This window comes from Henckelia pumila, chromosome 4 (assembly GCF_033568475.1).
Source record: "Henckelia pumila isolate YLH828 chromosome 4, ASM3356847v2, whole genome shotgun sequence".
In the NCBI taxonomy this organism is placed as follows: Eukaryota; Viridiplantae; Streptophyta; class Magnoliopsida; order Lamiales; family Gesneriaceae; genus Henckelia; species Henckelia pumila.
Window position 1 is genome coordinate 187,591,033 of NC_133123.1, and position 21,225 is coordinate 187,612,257.

The following is a 21,225-nucleotide window of genomic DNA, read 5'->3' on the forward strand; positions in this document are numbered from 1 at the left end:
CTCTTCTCGATACCTACAGCGCGTATCTCGGTCTAAGAGATGGAGAAGCTCAAATTCAAACCCGAAGATGGTTTTTAGGGGCATTTTTCTCGTAGGACGTGCTGAGACCCACTGAAGTGGCCCGCGTCACCCAGATCGCACGTTCACGTCATGTGATTTAGTCTATTGCATCTTTTCTATCAGTGGATTGGACTGAAAGAGTCGGAAATAGGATGGAGAGGAATCGGAAAACAAGATGTACGAGTAAGAAAAAAAGAAACTAATTAAAAAAGGGGTGCAACACGAGGACTTCCCAAGGGGTCACCCATCCTAGTACTGCTCTTGCCCAAGCACGCATAACTTCAGAGTTCTGATGGGATCCGGTGCCTTAGTGCTGGTATTATCGCACCCAATAGTGAATGAATTTTTATTGTTTTGTCTCTCGGATTGCGGATCGGAGGAACAGGAGCTGCAGTTTCAAACGGACATAACTTTCGATCGGCTAAGAGTTACGGGAGCTTCAGCCTGTTCACACGAAGCTCCTCTCGATACCTACAGCAAGTATCTCGGTCTAAGAGACGGAGACGCTCAAATTACAACTCGAAGATGGTCTTTCGGGGCATTTTTTCCGTAGGATGCGTTGGGACCCACTGAAGCGTCCTGCGTCACCCAGATCGCACGTTCACGTCGTGTGATTAAGTCTATTGCATCTTTTCTATCCGCGGATTGGACTGAAAGAGTCGGAAATAGGACGTCGAAAATCGGAAAAACAAGAAGTACGAGTAAAAAAAAAAGAAATTAATGAAAAAGGGGTGCAACACGAGGACTTCCCAGGGGGTCACCCATCCTAGTACTGCTCTCGCCCAAACACGCTTAACTTCGGAGTTCTAATGGGATCCGGTGCATTAGTACTGGTATGATCGCACCAAATAGTGAATGAATTTTTATTGTTTTGTCTCTCGAATTGCGGATCGGAGGAACAGGAGCTGCAGTTTCAAACGGACATAATGTAGTAGCCCGTACCCTAATTGAGTAATTAAAGGATTAATGCTAATTAATTGAATTGGGTATTGGATGGATCGGAAGCTCCGAAGGCACGATCGGAAGCTCCGAACAGGATCGGAAGCTCCGATGAGCGATCGGAAGCACCGATGTTATTACGTCAGGCATGACGTGTGGTTGGATCGGAAGCTCCGATCAGGACCGGAGGCTCCGATCAGGACCGGAGGCTCCGATCACCCCTATCCGGACTCAACAAGTGATATTTTGACACGTGGCAGATCAGGATCTTCGGAAGCTCCGATGGCAGGATCGGACGTTCCGATCGGGGTTCGGACGTTCCGATCAAGGATCGGAAGTTCCGATCGTTTTCTATAAATAGAAGGCCGAGGCTTCACTTTCAATTGCCAATTCCGAGTTCTCCTTTCTATTCTAGTCCTTTTGGAGCTGTTCTAGTCTTCTTAGGCTTGGTCCGGAGGTCGGCGGGGCGTTCGGTAGTCGTAGCAAAGTTGTGCCCAAGTTCTGGAGGCATCGACATCAAAGGGCTAACGACGGACGAAGGTATAGCTTTTGCTTCCTATAAATATTTAGGAGTATGCAATAGCTTAGTTAAGGCTTTTAGAGAACTTTAATGATAGTAGTATCATTTGGCAGTGTAGAGCAGACTATAGGCGTGGACCTAGAATTGGTAGAGCTTGCACTGTATTGAGGTACGAAAGTACTGTTTGAGATATCCTGACTGAGTATGCATGTATTATGTGACTGCATGGTTTATATGACATGATATTATGCTGCATTCATTTGCATCTTGCTGTATCTCTTTCGAGATGTCTGTTAGTAGGGTTGTACCCTATCCTGTTAGTGGATGGACTTCCATCGATTTGGGTCCGGCGTGTCCACGGTTATCTCGGTATGGGAGCCACCTCCTGAAGCGATGGCACAGCGTGCTACATACCAGGGCCCGGTCTGTCTCTGTTATCTGATCCTTGACCTCGAGTCTATAGGGAGTTCACTTTGCATGCATGTATACTCATACTCTCGCACTGAGCGTTTTATGCTCACGTCTCGTACTCTGTATTTTCTGGACACCCTATTCCATGGGGCAGGTTGGCGATTGGACGAGGAGGGTGGATCCAGGAGGGGCTAGTCAGTGGTTGGCCAGCTGGAGCTTCGCTTAGGTTTTATTACTGTTGTTTGGGTTTATACAGCTATTCGATTTGGTTGTATATTATTGGATAAATTACAGATTTCTTTACTTGGGGTTGTAAACTATTTATGGTTTCCGCAGTTTTATTCTGATATCTGTTTAATTAAGTTAATTGCATGCCTAAGTTCTGTTTAGTAGGTGATCCGGGTAAGGGTCACTACATTTATGGTATCAGAGCATGCAAAAGATTTCTTGGGATTTAGTCTCATCTTGAGGTATTTTTGTAGATGTCAAATCGTGACGACCAGAGTTCTCATGGCAGTGTTGGTGGGCGTTGGGGTGATGCCGACCGGGAGCCTTGTCGAGAACGGCGTCATCGTCACCATGACGACGAGCGTTTCACTGTGCGTTGATTCTTAGCTATGGGTCCTAAACCCTTAGTTGGAGGTGAGTCTCCGGAGGATGCGGAGAACTGGTTAGACCGCATGGAGACGACTTTTCAGACTTTCCAATGCACCGATGAGCAGAAGGTGGAGACCCTTGGCTATCTTCTGGATGGGCGTGCGCGCAGGTGGTGGAGGTTTACTTCTGCACCTTTTGTTGCGGCGAGAGGAGTGGCCACCTGGGCCGAGTTCCGCACAGCTTTCCAAAAGCGGTATTTTCCTCCTGCACTCCGACAGTCGAAGGCGGGCGAGCTACTGAGTCTGCGATAGGGAGCCATGTCTATTGATGAGTATTAGAAGAGGTTCTTTGATCTGCTATCCTACTGCCCCGAGATTGCTGATAGCTCAGAGATGAAGTATAATCTGTTCCTTCAGGGCCTTAACCCTGAGATCCATGACCGTGTGGAGGTTGGCGACAACATGTCCTACGAGGGTTTGGTGAGCCGTTGTCACCAGGCGGAGGACAGCATTCGGCGGAATAGGTCTTTCCCTCAGTCGAGGCCTGCTAGTTCTTTGGGTCCCCGTGCCCAAACTTTCAAGAAGTCTGGATCTTCTTCTTCCTCTGGTTCTGGGGGTGTTGTCCGTTTCGGTAAGAAGGACAAGTGTGATCACTGTGGGAAGAACCATCCATCCGACAAGTGCCGCAGAGCTTCTGGAGCTTGTTTCCATTGTGGAGAGACTGGTCATATCCGGAGGGATTGTCCACAGTCTGGGGGAGGCGGTTCTGGTTCTGGTGCAGGATCGGGTTCTCAGGCCACCGTTCAGCAGAGGTCGCAGGGACAGTCTGCTGGGAGTTCTCATTTGAGGCCACGAGCTTCTGGCCAGGTGTTTGCCCTGAGACATGATCAGGCTGTGGAAGAGAATGAGAAAGTCATCGCAGGTACATTTCTGCTTTATGGTATACCTGCTCTTGTACTTATTGACACTGGTGCATCTCATTCCTTCATTTCTGCACGTTTTGTTAAGAGGCATAAGTTACCATGCATTGCACTAGACGTAGTGATGTCTGTTTCTACTCCGACGGGCCAATCTTCTTTGGCTAAGCGTCTAGTGATGGGTTGCCCTTTAGAGTTCGAAGGGAACATTCTGTTAGCGAATCTCATGGTCCTGGCGATGGATGACTTTGATTGCATTCTGGGAATAGAAATGTTGACTACCTATCGAGCTTCAGTGGACTGCTATCAGAGATTAGTACGCTTTCATCCGGAAGGGAGTGAGATTTGGTTTTTCTATGGTGAGGGAGCGCGACCCCCGATGCCTTTGGTATCAGCTTTGAGAGCCTGTCGAGCTCTGGAGTCTGGCGGGGAAGGTTACCTTATCTATGCAGTTGATTTGTCCGCTGAGAGTATTGGGATAGAGAGCTTTCCTGTTGTGGATGAATTTCCAGATGTATTTCCTGATGAGATTCTGGGTTTTCCTCCTGCTAGGGAAGTCGAGTTCGGCATAGAGTTGATGCCTGGTACTTCGCCTATTTCTAGAGCACCGTATCGTCTGGCTCCGTCAGAGATGTGTGAGTTGAAAAATCAGCTACAGGATCTTTTGGACAAGGGGTACATTCGTCCTAGTGTATCTCCTTGGGGAGCTCCTGTTCTCTTCGTGAAGAAGAAGGATGGATCGATGCGGCTGTGCATTGACTATCGGCAGCTGAATCGAGTCACTGTGAAGAACAAGTATCCGTTGCCTCGTATTGATGACTTGTTTGATCAGCTGCAGGGCACGTCAGTTTACTCCAAGATTGACTTGAGATCTGGGTATCATCAGTTGAGAGTCCGTGATCAGGATGTAGCCAAGACTGCATTCCGTACACGCTATGGGCATTACGAGTTCCTAGTGATGCCATTTGGTTTGACTAATGCGCCGGCTATATTCATGGATTTGATGAACCGTGTCTTCAGGGAGTATTTGGACAAGTTTGTCGTGGTCTTCATTGACGACATCTTGGTGTATTCTCGTAATACGGAAGAGCATGTTTCTTACTTGCGGTTAGTACTAAAGACTCTTCGAGATGAGCAGTTGTACGCCAAGCTGAGCAAGTGTGAGTTCTGGATGGATAGAGTGGTCTTTCTTGGCCATATCATATCCAGGGAGGGGATTTCTGTTGATCCAAGCAAGATTGAAGCAGTACTTAATTGGTCGCGTCCGACGACAGTTGCTGAGATCCGTAGTTTTCTGGGTCTAGCAGGATATTATCGTCGCTTTATTCTGAACTTCTCTCAGTTAGCTCGACCGTTGACGCAACTTACCCGCAAGGGTGTGGATTTCGAGTGGTCCTCCGAGTGCGAGGAGAATTTCCGTGAGCTTCGACGACGGTTGACTTCTGCGCCGGTGTTGGCATTACCGTCAGGATCTGGAGGGTATGTAGTTTACACGGATGCTTCTCTTCAGGGGTTAGGTTGTGTCCTGACTCAGAATGGGCATGTGATCGCATACGCTTCTAGACAGCTGAAGTTTCACGAGGACAACTATCCAGTCCATGATTTAGAATTGGCAGCCATTGTGTTCGCTTTGAAGATCTGGCGTCATTATCTGTATGGCGAGAAATTTGAGATCTTCACCGACCATAAGAGTCTCAAGTATTTGTTCACTCAAGCGGAGTTGAACATGAGGCAGAGACGTTGGATGGACTTGCTTAAGGACTATGATTGCGAGATTAAGTACCATCCGGGAGCTGCTAATCTCACCGCTGATGCTTTGAGTCGCAAGGTGAGACTATCCGCACTTCAGGCTTGTTCGATGTCTAGTGCGATCAGTGACTGTTGTACTTCAGGTTATACCTTCAAGCATAAGAAAGGTATGCAGAGTATCCAGATGTTTGCGATATTATCTGAGCCAGCCTTGTATTCGCGGATCCGAGATGCTCAGATGTCTGATTCGAAGACCCAGCGTTTAGCTCGTCTAGCTAATGAGGCTAGCTCGTCTGGATTTCATTATCAGTCAGATGGCTTTCTGTGTTTGTCTGGTAGGCTTGTGATTCCGCAGGATGAAGAGTTGCGAGAGGAGATTTTGTCTCAGGCACATCGCACTAAATTGAGTATTCATCCTGGGAGCAACAAGATGTACAAGGATCTACGTACTCGTTTCTGGTGGAAGGGAATGAAACGCAGTGTTTATCAGTTTATTTCGAGATGTTTGGTGTGTCAACAGGTCAAGGCAGAGCACCGACGACCTGGAGGATTTCTTCACAGTCTGCCTATTCCTGAATGGAAATGGGAGTTTATCACTATGGACTTTGTGACCCATTTGCCGGTATCCCCGAGGAACTGTGATGCTATCTGGGTTGTGGTGGACCGACTCACCAAGTCAGCGCATTTCATTGCCTATAGCCGAGAGTACTCTGTGGATCGCATGGCACGGATGTACATTCAGGAGATCGTCCGACTTCATGGAGTGCCTGTGAGCATTGTCAGCGATCGGGACCCCAGGTTTACTTCTAGATTCTGGGGGAGTGTTCAGCGTGCGATGGGTACTACTCTCAGTTTGAGTACAGCCTATCATCCGGAGACTGATGGTCAGTCAGAGCGCACTATCCGCACGTTAGAGGATATGCTTAGAGCGTGCGTCATGGATTTTGGTTCAGCCTGGCAGGATCATTTGCCGTTGATCGAGTTCGCTTACAACAACAGCTATCACACTAGTATTGGGATAGCACCTTTTGAGGCGTTGTATGGGCAACGTTGTCGTACTCCACTCTTCTGGGAAGAAGTGGGGGAGAGACAGGCTGAGGGACCGGAATTTATCCAGCAGGCGATAGACATTGTTGATCAGATCAAGAAACGGATTAAGACTGCACAGGATCGTCAGGCCAGCTATGGTAATATCAAGCGTAGGCCTTTGCAGTTCGAGGTCGGGGAGAAAGTGTTTCTGAGAGTGTCACCTTTCCGCAAGATTCTCAGATTTGGCCTTAAGGGCAAGTTGTCTCCCAGATTTATCGGTCCGTTTGAGATCTTGGAGAACATTGGCGATTTGGCTTATCGACTAGCTTTGCCACCGCATCTATCCAGTATTCACGACGTGTTCCACGTATCTCTGTTGCGACGGTATGTGGCGGATGAATCTCATATTCTGCAGCGGTCTGAGGTTCAGGTAGACAAGGATTTGACTTATGTTGAGAAACCTCTTCGTATCCTGGATTATAAGGATAAGGTCTTACGGAACAAAGTCATACCTTTGGTTTTAGTTCAGTGGCAGTGCCGAGGCACTGAGGAAGCTACTTGGGAGCTTGAGGACAGGATGCGTAAAGACCATCCTCAGTTGCAAACTCTGTAAACGTTTGATTTGAATAAAGAATGTTTCTCATTTCTGTTTTTGCATTCGGTACTTAAGATTTGATTTCGAGGACGAAATATCTTAAGTGGGGGAGAATGTAGTAGCTCGTACCATAATTGAGTAATTAAAGGATTAATGCTAATTAATTGAATTGGGTATTGGATGGATCGGAAGCTCCGAAGGCACGATTGGAAGCTCCGAACAGGATCGGAAGCTCCGATGAGCGATCGGAGGCACCGATGTTATTACGTCAGGCATGACGTGTGGTTGGATCGGAAGCTCCGATCAGGACCGGAGGCTCCGATCACCCCTATCCGGAGTCAACAAGTGATATTTTGACACGTGGCAGATCAGGATCTTCGGAAGCTCCGATGGCAGGATCGGACGTTCCGATCGGGGTTCGGACGTTCCGATCAAGGATCGGAAGTTCCAATCGTTGTCTATAAATAGAAGGCCGAGGCTTCACTTTCAATTGCCAATTCCGAGTTCTACTTTCTATTCTAGTCCTTTTGGAGCTGTTCTAGTCTTCTTAGGCTTGGTCCGGAGGTCGGCGGGGCGTTCGTAGTCGTAGCGAAGTTGTGCCCAAGTTCTGGAGGCATCGACATCAAAGGGCTAACGATGGACGAAGGTATAACTTTTGCTTCCTATAAATATTTAGGAGTATGCAATAGCTTAGTTAAGGCTTTTAGAGAACTTTAATGATAGTAGTATCATTTGGCAGTGTAGAGCAGACTATAGGCGTGGACCTAGAATTGGTAGAGCTTGCACTGTATTGAGGTACGAAAGTACTGTTCGAGATATCCTGACTGAGTATGCATGTATTATGTGACTGCATGGTTTATATGACATGATATTATGCTGCATTCATTTGCATCTTGCTGTATCTCTTTCGAGATGTCTGTTAGTAGGGTTGTACCCTATCCTGTTAGTGGATGGACTTCCATCGATTTGGGTCCGGCGTGTCCACGGTTATCTCGGTAAGGGAGCCACCTCCTGAAGCGACGGCACAGCGTGCTACATACCAGGGCCCGGTCTGTCTCTGTTATCTGATCCTTGACCTCGAGTCTATAGGGAGTTCACTTTGCATGCATGTATACTCATACTCTCGCACTGAGCGTTTTATGCTCACGTCTCGTACTCTTTATTTTCTGGACACCCTATTCCATGGGGCAGGTTTGCGATTGGACGAGGAGGGTGGATCCAGGAAAGGCTAGTCAGTTGTTGGCCAGCTGGAGCTTCGCTTAGGTTTTATTACTGTTGTTTGGGTTTATACAGCTATTCGATTTGGTTGTATATTATTGGATAAATTACAGATTTCTTTACTTGGGGTTGTAAACTATTTATGGTTTCCGCAGTTTTATTCTGATATCTGTTTAATTAAGTTAATTGCATGCCTAAGTTCTGTTTAGTAGGTGATCCGGGTAAGGGTCACTACACATAACTTTCGATCGGCTAAGAGTTACGGGAGCTTCAGCCTGTTCACACGAAGCTCCTCTCGATACCTACAGCAAGTATCTCGGTCTAAGAGACGGAGACGCTCAAATTACAACTCGAAGATGGTCTTTCGGGGCATTTTTCCCGTTGGGCGCGCTGGGACCCACTGAAGCATTCTGCGTCACCCAGATCGCACGTTCACGTCGTGTGATTAAGTCTATTGCATCTGTTCTATCCACGGATTGGACTGAAAAAGCCGGAAATAGGACGGCGAGGAATCGGAAAAACAAGAAGTACGAGTAAGAAAAAAAGAAATTAATGAAATAGGGGTGCAACACGAGGACTTCCCAGGGGGTCACCCATCCTAATACTGCTCTCGCCCAAGCACGCTTAACTTCGGAGTTCTGATGGGATCCGGTGCATTAGTGATGGTATGATCGCACCCAACAGTGAATGAATTTCTTTATTTTTTTGTCTCTCGAATTGCGGATAGGAGGAACAGGAGCTGCAGTTTCAAACGGACATAACTTTCGATTGGCTAAAAGTTACGGGAGCTTCAGCCTGTTCACACGAAGCTCCTCTTGATACCTACAGCAAGTATCTCGGTCTAAAAGACGGAGATGCTCAAATTACAACCCGGAGATGGTCTTTCGGGGCGTTTTTCCCGTAGGGCGTGCTGGGATCCACTGAAGCGGCCTGCGTCACCCAGATCGCACGTTCACGTCGTGTGATTAAGTCTATTGCATCTTTTCTATCCGCGGATTGGACTGAAAAAGTCGGTAATAGGACGGCGAGGAATCGGAAAAATAAGAAGTACGGGTAAGAAAAAAAGATATTAATGAAAAAGGGGTGCAACACGAGGACTTCCCAGGGGGTCACCCGTCCTAGTACTACTCACGCCCAAGCACGCGTAACTTCGGAGTTCTGATAGGATCCGGTGCATTAGTACTGGTATGATCGCACCCAACAGTGAATGAATTCTTTATTTTTTTGTCTCTCGAATTGCGGATCGGAGGAACAGGAGCTACAGTTTCAAACGGACATAACTTTCGATCTGCTGAGAGTTACGGGAGCTTCAGCCTGCTCACGCGAAGCTCTTCTCGATACCTACAGCGCGTATCTCGGTCTAAGAGACGGAGAAGCTCAAATTCAAACCCAAAGATGGTCTTTAGGGGAATTTTTCTCGTAGGACGTGCTGAGACCCACCGAAGTGGCCCGCGTCACCCAGATCGCACATTCACGTCGTGTGATTCAGTCTATTGCATCTTTTCTATCCGTGGATTGGACTGAAAGAGTCGGAAATAGAATGGAGAGGAATCAAAAAACAAGATGTACGAGTAAGAAAAAAAGAAACTAATTAAAAAAGGGGTGCAACACGAGGACTTCCCAGGGGGTCACCCATCCTAGTACTGCTCTTGCCCAAGCACGCATAACTTCGGAGTTCTGATGGGATCCAGTGCCTTAGTGCTGGTATGATCGCACCCAATAGTGAATGAATTTTTATTGTTTTGTCTCTCGAATTGCGGATCGGAGGAACAGGAGCTGCAGTTTCAAACGGACATAACTTTCGATCGGCTAAGAGTTACGGGAGCTTCAGCCTGTTCACACGAAGCTCCTCTCGATACCTACAGCAAGTATCTCGGTCTAAGAGACGGAGACGCTCAAATTACAACTCGAAGATGGTCTTTCGGGGCATTTTTCCCGTAGGATGCGTTGGGACCCACTGAAGCGTCCTGTATCACCCAGATCGCACGTTCACGTCGTGTGATTAAGTCTATTGCATCTTTTCTATCCGCGGATTGGACTGAAAGAGTCGGAAATAGGACGGCGAGGAATCGGAAAAACAAGAAGTACGAGTAAAAAAAAAAAGAAATTAAAGAAAAAGGGGTGCAACACGAGGACTTCCCAGGGGGTCACCCATCCTAGTACTGCTCTCGCCCAAGCATGCTTAACTTCGGAGTTTTAATGGGATCCGGTGCATTAGTGCTGGTATGATCGCACCAAATAGTGAATGAATTTTTATTGTTTGTCTCTCGAATTGCGGATCGGAGGAACAGGAGCTGCAGTTTCAAACGGACATAACTTTCGATCGGCTAAGAGTTGCGGGAGCTTCAGCCTGTTCACACGAAGCTCCTCTCGATACCTACAGCAAGTATCTCGGTCTAAGAGACGGAGACGCTCAAATTAAAACCCGAATATGGTCTTTCGGGGTGTTTTTCCCGTATGGCGCGCTGGGACTCACTGAAGCAGCCTGCGTCACCCAGATCGCACGTTCACGTCGTGTGATTAAGTCTATTTCATCTTTTCTATCCGCGGATTGAACTGAAAGAGTCGGTAATAGGACGGCGAGGAATCAAAAAAACAAGAAGTACGAGTAAGAAAAAAAGAAATTAATGAAAAAGGGGTGCAACACGAGGACTTCCCAGGGGGTCACCCATCCTAGTACTGCTCTCGCCCAAGCACGCTTAACTTCGGAGTTCTGATGGGATCCGGTGCATTAGTGCTGGTATGATCGCACCAAACAATGAATGAATTCTTTATTTTTTTGTCTCTCGAATTGCGGATCGGAGGAACAGGAACTGCAGTTTCAAATGGAAATAACTTTCGATCGGCTAAGAGTTACGGGAGCTTCAGTCTGTTCACACGAAGCTCCTCTTTATACCTACAGCAAGTATCTCGGTCTAAGAGACGTAGACGCTCAAATTACAACCCGAAGATGGTCTTTCGGGGCGTTTTTCCCGTAGGGCGCGCTGGGACCCACTGAAGCGGCCTGCGTCACCCAGATCGCACGTTCACGTCATGTGATTAAGTCTATTGCATCTTTTCTATCCGCGGATTGGAATGAAAGAGTCGGTAATAGGACGGCGGGGAATCGGAAAAATAAGAAGTACGAGTAAGAAAAAAAGAAATTAATGAAAAAGGAGTGCAACACAAGGACTTCCCAGGGGGTCACCCATCCTAGTACTGCTCTCGCCCAAGCACGCTTAACTTCGGAGTTCTGATGGGATCCGGTGCAAATGTACTGGTATGATCGCACCCAAAAGATAATGAATTCTTTATTTTTTTGTCTCTCGAATTGCGGATCGGAGGAACAGGAGCTGCAGTTTCAAACGGACATAACTTTCGATCTGCTGAGAGTTAGGGGAGCTTCAGCCTGCTCACGCGAAGCTCTTCTCGATACCTACAGCGCGTATTTTGGTTTAAGAGACGGAGAAGCTCAAATTCAAACCCGAAGATGGTCTTTAGGGGCATTTTTCTCGTAGGACGTGCTAAGACCCACCGAAGTGGCCCGCGTCACCCAGATCGCACGTTCACGTCGTGTGATTCAGTCTATTGCATCTTTTCTATCCGTGGATTGGACTGAAAGAGTCGGAAATAGGACGGAGAGGAATCGGAAGAACAAGATGTACGAGTAAGAAAAAAAGAAACTAATTAAAAAAGGGGTGCAACACGAGGACTTCCGAGGGGGTCACCCATCCTAGTACTGCTCTTGCCCAAGCACGCATAACTTCGGAGTTCTGATGGGATCCGGTGCATTAGTGCTGGTATGATCGCACCCAATAGTGAATGAATTCTTTATTTTTTTGTCTCTCGAATTGCGGATCGGAGGAACAGGAGCTGCAGTTTCAAACGGACATAACTTTCGATCGGCTGAGAGTTACTGGAGCTTCAGCCTGCTCACGCAAAGCTCCACTCGATACCTATAGTGCGTATCTAGGTTAAAGAGACGGAGACGCTCAAATTCCAAAATGGAGATGGTCTTTCGGGGAATTTTTCCCGTATGTCGCGCTGGGACCCACCGAAGCGGCCCGCGTCACGCAGATCGCACGTTCACATCGTATGATTCAGTCTATTGCATCTTTTCTATCCGCGGATTGGACTGAAAGAGTCGGAAATAGGACGGAGAGGAATCGGAAGAATTAGAAGTACGAGTAAGAAAAAAAGAAATTAATGAAAAAGGGGTGCAACACGAGGACTTCCCAGGGGGTCACCAATCCTAGTACTGCTCTCGCCCGAGCACGCTTAACTTCGGAGTTCTGATGGGATCCGGTGCATTAGTGCTGGTATGATCGCACCCAACAATGAATGAATTCTTTATTTTTTTGTCTCTCGAATTGCGGAACGGAGGATCCGGAGCTGCAGTTTCAAACGGACATAACTTTCGATCGGCTAAGAGTTACGGGAGCTTCAGCCTGTTCACACGAAGCTCCTCTTTATACCTACAGCAAGAATCTCGGTCTAAGAGACGGAGACGCTCAAATTACAACCCGGAGATGGTCTTTTGGGGCGTTTTTCCCATAGGGCATGCTGGGACCCACTGAAGCGGACTGCGTCAACCAGATCGCACGTTCACGTCGTGTGATTAAGTCTATTGCATATTTTCTATCCGCGGATTGGACTGAAAGAGTCGGTAATAGGATGGCGGGGAATCGGAAATATAAGAAGTACGAGTAAGAAAAAAAGAAATTAATGAAAAAAGGGTGCAACACGAGGACTTCCCAGGAGGTCACCCTTCCTAGTACTGCTCTCGCCCAAGCATTCTTAACTTCAGAGTTCTGATGGGATCCGGTGCATTAGTGCTGGTATGATCGCACCCAACAGTAAATGAATTCTTTATTTTTTTGTCTCTCGAATTGCGGATCGGAGGAACAGGAGCTGCAGTTTCAAACGGACATAACTTTCGATCGGCTAAAAGTTACGGGAGCTTCAGCCTGCTCACACGAAGCTCCTCTTGATACCTACAGCAAGTATCTCGGTCTAAGAGACGGAGACGCTCAAATTACAGCTCGGAGATGGTCTTTCGGGGTGTTTTTCCCGTAGGGCGCGCTGGGATCCACTGAAGCAGCCTGCGTCACCCAGATCGCACGTTCACGTCGTGTGATTAAGTTTATTGCATCTTTTCTATCCGCGGATTGGACTGAAAAAGTCAGTAATAGGACGGCGAGGAATCGGAAAAATAAAAAGTACGAGTACGAAAAAAAGAAATTAATGAAAAAGGGGTGCAACACGAGGACTTCCCAGGGGGACACCCATCCTAGTACTGCTCTCGCCCAAGCACGCTTAACTTCGGAGTTTTGATGGGATCCGGTGCATTAGTACTGGTATGATCGCACCCAACAATGAATAAATTCTTTATTTTTTTGTCTCTCGAATTGCGGATCGGAGGAATAGGAGCTGCAGTTTCAAACGAACATAACTTTCGATCTGCTGAGAGTTACGGGAGCTTCAGCCTGCTCACGCGAAGCTCTTCTCGATACCTACAGCGCGTATCTCGGTATAAGAGACGGAGAAGCTCAAATTCAAACCCGAAGATGGTCTTTTGGGGCATTTTTCTCGTAGGACGTGCTGGGACCCACCGAAGTGGCCCGCGTCACCCAGATCGCACGTTCACGTTGTGTGATTCAGTCTATTGCATCTTTTCTATCCGCAGATTGGGCTAAAAGAGTCGGAAATAGGACGGCGAGGAATCGGAAAAACAAGAAGTACGAGTAAGAAAAAAAGAAATTATTGAAAAAGGGGTGCAACACGAGGACTTCCCAGGGGATCACTCATCCTAGTACTGCTCTCGCCCAAGCACGCTTAACTTCTGAGTTTTGATGGGATCCGGTGCATTAGTGCTGGTATGATCTCACCCAATAGTGAATGAATTTTTATTGTTTTGTCTTTCGAATTGCGGATCGGAGGAACAGGAGCTGCAGTTTCAAACGGACATAACTTTCGATCGGCTAAGAGTTACGGGAGCTTCAGCCTGTTCACACGAACCTCCTCTCGATACCTACAGCAAGTATCTCGGTCTAAGAGACGGAGACGCTTAAATTACAACCCAGATATGGTCTTTCGGGGCGTTTTTCCTGTAGGGCATGCAGGGACCCATTAAAGCGGCCTGCGTCACCCAGATCGCACGTTCACGTCGTGTGATTAAGTCTATTGCATCTTTTCTATCCGCGAATTGGACTGAAAGAGTCGGTAATAGGACGGCGAGGAATCGAAAAAACAAGAAGTACGAATAAGAAAAAAAAAATTAATGAAAAAAGGGTGCAACACAAGGACTTCCCAGGGGGTCACCCATCCTAGTACTGCTCTCGCCCAAGCACGCCTAACTTCGGAGTTCTGATGGGATCCGATGCATTAGTGCTGATATGATCGCACCCAACAATGAATGAATTCTTTTTTTTTTGTCTCTCGAATTGCGGATCGGAGGATCCGGAGCTGCAGTTTCAAACGGACATAACTTTCGATCGGCTAAGAGTTACGGGAGCTTCAGCCTGTTCACACGAAGCTCCTCTTTATACCTACAGCAAGTATCTCAGTCTAAGAGACGGAGACGCTCAAATTACAACACGGAGATGGTCTTTCGGGGTGTTTTTCCCGTAGGGCGTGCTGGGACTTACTGAAGCGGCCTGCGTCACCCAGATCGCACGTTCACGTCGTGTGATAAAGTCTATTGCATATTTTTTATCCGCGGATTGGACTGAAAGAGTCGGTAATAGGACGGCGGGGAATCGGAAATATAAGAAGTACGAGTAAGAAAAAAAGAAATTAATGAAAAAGGGGTGCAACACGAGGACTTCCCAAGGGGTCACCCATCCTAGTACTGCTCTCGCCCAAGAACGCTTAACTTCGGAGTTCTGATGGGATGCGGTGCATTAGTGCTGTTATGATCGCACCCAACAGTGAATGAATTTTTATTGTTTTGTCTCTCGAATTGCGGATCGGAGGAACAGGAGCTGCAGTTTCAAACGGATATAACTTTCGATCGGCTAAGAGTTACGGGAGCTTCAGCCTGTTCACACGAAGCTCCTCTCGATACCTACACCAAGTATCTCGGTCTAAAAGACGGAGACGCTCAAATTACAACCCAGAGATGGTCTTTCGGGTCGTTTTTCCCGTTGGGCGCGCTGGGACCCACTGAAGCATCCTGCGTCACCCAGATCGCACGTTCACATCGTGTGATTAAGTCTATTGCATCTGTTCTATCCGCGGATTGGACAGAAAAAGTCGGAAATAGGACGGCGAGGAATCGGAAAAACAAGAAGTACGAGTAAGAAAAAAAGAAATTAATGAAATAGGGGTGCAACACGAGGACTTTCCAGGGGGTCACCCATCCTAATACTGCTCTCGCCCGAGCACGCTTAACTTCGGAGTTCTGATGGGATCCGGTTGTAAGAGTGGGTGCCCAGTGAGCCAACTGTGTGGCTATGGGCTTTGTTGACTCTTTGTATAAACAATCTTTTGTTTAATATTATTTACACTTTTATGGCAATGACTTTATATTACTTCATATTGTTATATTGTGATATACTATTGTTGTTTTGATAAAGACCTTGAATATACTATAGTGTATGTAAGATGTGGTAGAACATGGAGATGTCTATCATGAAATACATCTTATAGTCACTGTATATTCTAAAACCGTTCCTAGTCGATTGAGCCGTCCGATAATAAGGATAAGGATCGCTCGAGTTTGAGACTAGCATTTGCGATGCGGAGTACCACGTTTCATTGGTAGGGAACATGGAGATGTTCGAAGCATGCAAATGGATATTCATAGGATGAATAGTCGAACTACCCTATCCGGACTTTCCAAGTGGTTATCACTTATCGAGTGGATAAAGTCCGCGGTTTTGGTTGTACACCATTAGTCCTTACGACTTGAAACATCATGGAGACTCTATATGCTAGTACTGTACTTTGACTCGTTTACCGACTCTGAGGGGTCATCAGGTGTCGAGATTGGGTACAGTTACGACACATATAGGAGTCAATGCATTGTTGTCAAGGATTCACCACATACTTGCGAGTGTGGATATCCTATGCGATCTGAGGAGATATTAGTGTGACAAATCTCTGGCCAGAGTACTTGATGTGATTTAAGAAATGGTTTCTTAGTAGCACATGCGATGTCACTAATTTGATCTTCAAGATGTATTGCATAGTTATCGAATCTTGAGCGACTCTCGATATACCAATGGTTGTTGATTCGATCGGGATATTTGGATGAAGGGACCGTACTGTACGTTAACCAAAATCTACTGGTTCTTGTAGGCACTATCAGTGATACCTAGGGAATCATGGGGCGATGTTGCTAGGCGCTTTACCATGATTCGTTGGGCAAGTCGGAAAGTGTTGTTCCGAGTCACAAGGAGTTGTGAGCCCACGGCTATCCCTGAACCATTGAGGGTCACACAGTGTAATGGAGTTTTAATCCCCGTTGAGATAGTTAAATTTAAAGAGTTAAATTTAATGAACTAAGGAGTTGGACTTCTTAAATAAGAGTAAGGGAGTAGGATTTCCTAAAATGACATAGGGATGGACATTTTTGGAAACCACTGAATTCGGATTCAGGAAAATTTATTTTGACTTTAAAACGTGCAGAAATGGTTTCTGTGCACATTGGTGAAATCGTTTCATCAATCGGAGTCACGATGAATTTTATATTAATTTCTGAACGAGCGGGCTTTGCTTGTCGGGCCCCAGCTTATGACTAATGGGCCCTAAGGTGTTAGTGGCCTGCATTATAAATAAGTTATTTCAGTACAGAAATTACACACGATAGCTCATTATTTTGAGAAGCAAAAATCGAAAACCCTAGCCTCTCAAAGTGATAATCGGCCGTCCCCTTCCTTGCTCTGCCCGAGAAAATTCCGGTCTGTGATTTTGAATCGCAGTAAGGAATAACGAATCAGATTCGTGTATTCTCTTCGCAGAAAACTTCTGATAGATTTTCTAGTGCAATCTATCAGAGGGATTAAACCTCTGTTCGTGGACCTGATTGAAGGCGTTCATCGGTTCCAGGGAGAGACAACAAGAGCAGAATTGTTCTGTTGGTGTCCATTAATCTCGTTGCGAGATTTGAGGTAAAATTTATTTAATTGTTATTTAAATTTTACACACACGTAATTCAATCGATGAACGGTTGATACCCATACCATGGAAACGTTCCATGAAAAATTTTTAAACTTCCGCTGCACCGGGTATCAATCGTAATTGGTCTGGGAACTCGCCAGTGTCCAACAGTGGTATCAGAGCCAGGTTGCTCAGATCAATCGATTGAATTAATCAATTGTACAAAATTTTTGAGTCTCGGTTTATGAAACAAAATAAATATTTTTAAATAAAAATTTTTTTTCGGGGCAAAACCCGGGCAGCGATTGGATCGCTGCCCGGTGGGGCAGCAATTGTTGCTGCCCCGGGCGGCGCACGGCGCCGCCCAAAGGGGGCGCACGGCGCCGCCCAGGGCGGCGACCGTCGCCGCCCAGGGCGGCGCACGGCGCTGCCCAGGGCAGCGCTGTGCGCTGCCCAGCGCAGCGCTGGGCGCTGCGCAGGGCAGCGCTCGGCGCTGCCCAGGGCGGCGCACAGCGCCGCCCAGCGGCGGCGCCAGGCGCCGCCAGGGCAGCAAACGTTGCTGCCCTAAGGGGGCAGCCGGGCTGCCCCCGGCCCGCGCCCCGGGTGCGGGCCGGCCCGGGAGTGTCCCGGGCGGCCCGCGGGAAAAATTATATTTTTAATTTTAATATTTAAAATTTTATTTTTGGTCCGGTCAAAAATTGTTTTTGATTGGTTCACGAGATTTCGGATCGAATTGTTCGAGTCCGTAAATTTTAAAATTGATTTTGGATAAATTTGAATTTTTGGAAAATTTTAATATTTTATCCGTAAATTGAATTTTGAAATCAATTATTTTGGTACAATTGATGATAAGATATGATCTTATGATATATTAGATAAAATATGATTTTATTTGTAAAATTGGATTTTATAGATAAAATATGATTTTATTTGATATGGAGATAAAATATGATTTTATATGTGAAATGTGATTTTATATATAAAATATGATTTTATCTTGTTTAAATTTGAATTGCCACAGCATGTTATCCAATAAATTAATTTTGAATTAAATGTTATTGGATAAGGATGATCGATTGCCATGACCAATTTTGTAGGTGTATGTTAGGAATTTACATTTTGTCTTTATTGTTGTTGGTTTTATTAATGGGCCTGGTTTATGGCCCGATATGAATGTCATATGTAATAAAAGTGGGCTTGGTTTATAGCCCGTTCCCACCCCCTAAAAATGTATCCCCTACTTGTCATTGTTATTTATTGTAAATACATTAGATATAGTGGGAGATCAAGATTTGAAGATGGTGGGCCCAGCAGACAATGAAGACTGAAGAAATGTAAATTGGAAGCATATGTAATAGGATTGCATTTGCATACTGCATATTACCTAGGATTGGACTAAGACCCGTGATTGGCAACCACGGGTCAATTAGAAATGGAATCGATCATCCTATATAATATGTGATATTATGATTGTATGCATGTTTAGACATAAATTGCGTGAATCCGGCAATGCATACAATAAATTAAATATGATGAGACAAATATTTTTATAAATAAAAATCCCTCATTTTAAATATGATTTAAAATTTATATCAAGATAAATAAAGGAAATTTAAATATTGTTTAAATGTTCCTACCTTCCATCAACGGTCAATGTATGTGATGCTACCCGCGGATACGGTCCGGCTCATATTATTGGGGGGCCCGTCCGTCGGAAAGCTGTACATTGGATCGACAAATGTTGTAAGTTGGGTGGAACTCCCATGGGATCGGCTCATATTATTGGGGGATCCACATGGCGACCGTCCATCACAACTTAATATTGATGGGTCATCTTGACATGTCACTTTAAACGGCGTCATATTATTGGGCCCTTATTGGACATGAGGTAAATACATGGGGGTTGCTTTGGAAGCAATTGGGCTCTACCTTTGAGAATTATGGTTGGCTGATATTATTCGGGACCATAAGTTTGTCAATTGGACTCCATGTTCTCACTAAGGAAAAAGTTTCCCGTTTTCACTAGAGGGTGGTGAAATCGTTAAAATAGTGGGAGTGAGATTCATAAAATTAAATTCGCCTATTTTATGTCTTAGTAAATTGTTAAACAATCATTGATATATGTCTGTTTTTCCTTTTCAGTATTTCATACAATGAATTCGCGAAATCCTTTATTCTCGATCCTCGAACAAAACAAGCTGACTGGCGCCAACTATACGGAATGGTTCCGGAAGTTGAAGATTGTCTTAACTTCGGAGAAAATGCTCTACGTGTTAGAGAAAGCACCTCCGAAGGAAGCACCAGCTGACATAAGTCCGGAGGAATTGGCCAAACTTGATGCATGGTGCGACCATGACATCAAGACCAAATGCTATATGCAAGCCTCGATGTCTGATGAACTCCAGAGGCGATTTGAGGACACGGTGAATGCTGCTGACATTCACACGCAACTCAAGGAACTTTTTGGGGCTCAGTCGAGGGCTGAAAGGTTCTCTACTGTTAAGGAGTTGATGACGTGCCGCATGCGTGAAGGGACTTCGGTCCGTGATCATGGGGTACGAGTGATTTGGCTCATACAGAAGTTAGCGACCCTTGATTTGGTGTTGGAGCATGAACTCAATGTGGACTTGCTGCTTCTATCTCTTCCTTCTTCATTTGATGGATTCGTGATAAATTTTAATATGAACAAGATAGAGGCCACCCTTGAAGAGATGGTCAATATGCTCGTTACATATGAATCCACACTTAAGAAGGATAAGCCAGCTTTCTTGGTGGGCCTCATCTTCTGCTAAGAAGGGGCCAAGTATGAAGGGCAAGAAACGTTCTGCCCCACCCAAGAAAGTGGAACCCGAGAAGAAGCAAAAGACAAAGGCTTCAAACGATGGAAAATCCAAGGATGTTTGCCATTACTGCAAGAAGCCGGGTCATTGGAAGCGCAACTGCAAGGAGTATCTTGAGCAGTTGGGAACTGCAAAGGGTATGTTCTATATCGAAATAAACATGTCACTTAATACAACTTCTTGGGTATTGGATACCGGATGTGGTTCTCACATTTGCAATGATTTGCAGGTGATGACAAGAAGTCGCAGGCTTAGAATGGGTGAGACCCAGCTGAGGCTCGGGAATGGTTCCAGAGTTGAAGCTACGGCCATTGGAGATGTTTGTTTGATTTTGCAGAATGGTTTTAAATTATTGTTGAGAGATGTTTTATTTGTGCCAGATTTAATTAAAGCATTATTTCTATTTCTATGCTTGATAGAGATGGTTATTCTTGTAATTTTGTGAATGGGATTTGCAGTATTTACAAGAATGAATGTTTAATTGGAAATGGACAACTTGAAAACGATCTATATAATTTAAAACTAAAAGACGTTCCAGTAAATTGTATTGACAAACCGGCGACAACAAAACAAAAGGAAAAACGATAGTCAAAACCCGGCAAACCTTTGGCACGCTAGACTAGGTCATATTTCCTCAAGGAGGATGAACAAGCTAGTGGGAGAGGGCATGTTTGATATGTCTGATATTAACTCTTACCTACTTGTGAATCCTGCCTAAAAGGGAAAATGACTAAATCCCCTTTTAAGGGGAAACCTGTGCGTAGTCAAAATCTGTTGATTTGATCCATACAGATGTTTGTGGTCCATTTAGAGTAGGGACTCAACATGGCCACACCTACTTCATTACCTTTACTGATTGATTATTCAAGGTATGGGTATTTATATTTAATGGAAATATAAGTCTGAAGCATTTGAAAAGTTCAAAGAATTCAGGCTGAAGTAGAAACAAGCTAGGTAAAAGTATTAAAGCACTTCGATCGGATCGAGGTGGAGAATACTTGAGTACCCGAGTTTTTGGACTATCTGAAAGAGAATGGGATTCTCTCTCAGTGGACTCCTCCTATGACACCACAGCTTAATGGTGTATCGGAGCGTCGTAATAGAAATTTGTTGGACATGGTTCGATCTATGATGAGCTTCACTGAGCTTCCACCTTCGTTTTGGGCTATGCGCTTGAAAACGGCGGTATTGTTGTTGAACAACGTCCACACTAAAGCAGTGGACAAAACACCATACGAGTTATGGAATGGCAAAGCTCCTAAGTATTCGT

At 45.6% G+C, this 21,225-nt stretch overlaps 15 non-coding genes and 1 pseudogene across 15 annotated transcripts; all 16 read right to left on the bottom strand.

Moving 5' to 3' along the window:
• Positions 1 to 271: 271 nt before the first annotated feature.
• On the bottom strand, positions 272 to 390 carry LOC140868285 (5S ribosomal RNA). Its single transcript, XR_012145710.1, has one exon. It is a non-coding gene; the product is annotated as a 5S ribosomal RNA (ribosomal RNA).
• Positions 391 to 788: 398 nt separating this feature from the next.
• On the bottom strand, positions 789 to 907 carry LOC140869822 (5S ribosomal RNA). The gene has a single exon (XR_012146815.1). It is a non-coding gene; the product is annotated as a 5S ribosomal RNA (ribosomal RNA).
• A 7,687-nt stretch (positions 908 to 8,594) lies between these two features.
• Positions 8,595 to 8,713, bottom strand: LOC140869994 (5S ribosomal RNA). Its single transcript, XR_012146981.1, has one exon. It is a non-coding gene; the product is annotated as a 5S ribosomal RNA (ribosomal RNA).
• A 401-nt stretch (positions 8,714 to 9,114) lies between these two features.
• On the bottom strand, positions 9,115 to 9,233 carry LOC140867924 (5S ribosomal RNA). The gene has a single exon (XR_012145364.1). It is a non-coding gene; the product is annotated as a 5S ribosomal RNA (ribosomal RNA).
• Positions 9,234 to 9,633: 400 nt separating this feature from the next.
• LOC140867858 (5S ribosomal RNA) lies at positions 9,634 to 9,752 on the bottom strand. The gene has a single exon (XR_012145298.1). It is a non-coding gene; the product is annotated as a 5S ribosomal RNA (ribosomal RNA).
• Positions 9,753 to 10,152: 400 nt separating this feature from the next.
• LOC140867893 (5S ribosomal RNA) lies at positions 10,153 to 10,271 on the bottom strand. The gene has a single exon (XR_012145333.1). It is a non-coding gene; the product is annotated as a 5S ribosomal RNA (ribosomal RNA).
• A 398-nt stretch (positions 10,272 to 10,669) lies between these two features.
• On the bottom strand, positions 10,670 to 10,788 carry LOC140869531 (5S ribosomal RNA). The gene has a single exon (XR_012146785.1). It is a non-coding gene; the product is annotated as a 5S ribosomal RNA (ribosomal RNA).
• Positions 10,789 to 11,188: 400 nt separating this feature from the next.
• On the bottom strand, positions 11,189 to 11,307 carry LOC140869815 (5S ribosomal RNA). The gene has a single exon (XR_012146812.1). It is a non-coding gene; the product is annotated as a 5S ribosomal RNA (ribosomal RNA).
• Positions 11,308 to 11,708: 401 nt separating this feature from the next.
• On the bottom strand, positions 11,709 to 11,827 carry LOC140870505 (5S ribosomal RNA). The gene has a single exon (XR_012147463.1). It is a non-coding gene; the product is annotated as a 5S ribosomal RNA (ribosomal RNA).
• A 400-nt stretch (positions 11,828 to 12,227) lies between these two features.
• On the bottom strand, positions 12,228 to 12,346 carry LOC140869039 (5S ribosomal RNA). The gene has a single exon (XR_012146432.1). It is a non-coding gene; the product is annotated as a 5S ribosomal RNA (ribosomal RNA).
• A 400-nt stretch (positions 12,347 to 12,746) lies between these two features.
• LOC140870136 (5S ribosomal RNA) lies at positions 12,747 to 12,865 on the bottom strand. The gene has a single exon (XR_012147114.1). It is a non-coding gene; the product is annotated as a 5S ribosomal RNA (ribosomal RNA).
• A 400-nt stretch (positions 12,866 to 13,265) lies between these two features.
• On the bottom strand, positions 13,266 to 13,384 carry LOC140870290 (5S ribosomal RNA). Its single transcript, XR_012147259.1, has one exon. It is a non-coding gene; the product is annotated as a 5S ribosomal RNA (ribosomal RNA).
• A 400-nt stretch (positions 13,385 to 13,784) lies between these two features.
• LOC140868453 (5S ribosomal RNA) lies at positions 13,785 to 13,903 on the bottom strand. The gene has a single exon (XR_012145870.1). It is a non-coding gene; the product is annotated as a 5S ribosomal RNA (ribosomal RNA).
• A 398-nt stretch (positions 13,904 to 14,301) lies between these two features.
• Positions 14,302 to 14,420, bottom strand: LOC140867991 (5S ribosomal RNA). The gene has a single exon (XR_012145429.1). It is a non-coding gene; the product is annotated as a 5S ribosomal RNA (ribosomal RNA).
• A 399-nt stretch (positions 14,421 to 14,819) lies between these two features.
• LOC140868548 (5S ribosomal RNA) lies at positions 14,820 to 14,938 on the bottom strand. Its single transcript, XR_012145960.1, has one exon. It is a non-coding gene; the product is annotated as a 5S ribosomal RNA (ribosomal RNA).
• Positions 14,939 to 15,337: 399 nt separating this feature from the next.
• Positions 15,338 to 15,449, bottom strand: LOC140869814 (5S ribosomal RNA; annotated as a pseudogene).
• Positions 15,450 to 21,225: the final 5,776 nt, after the last annotated feature.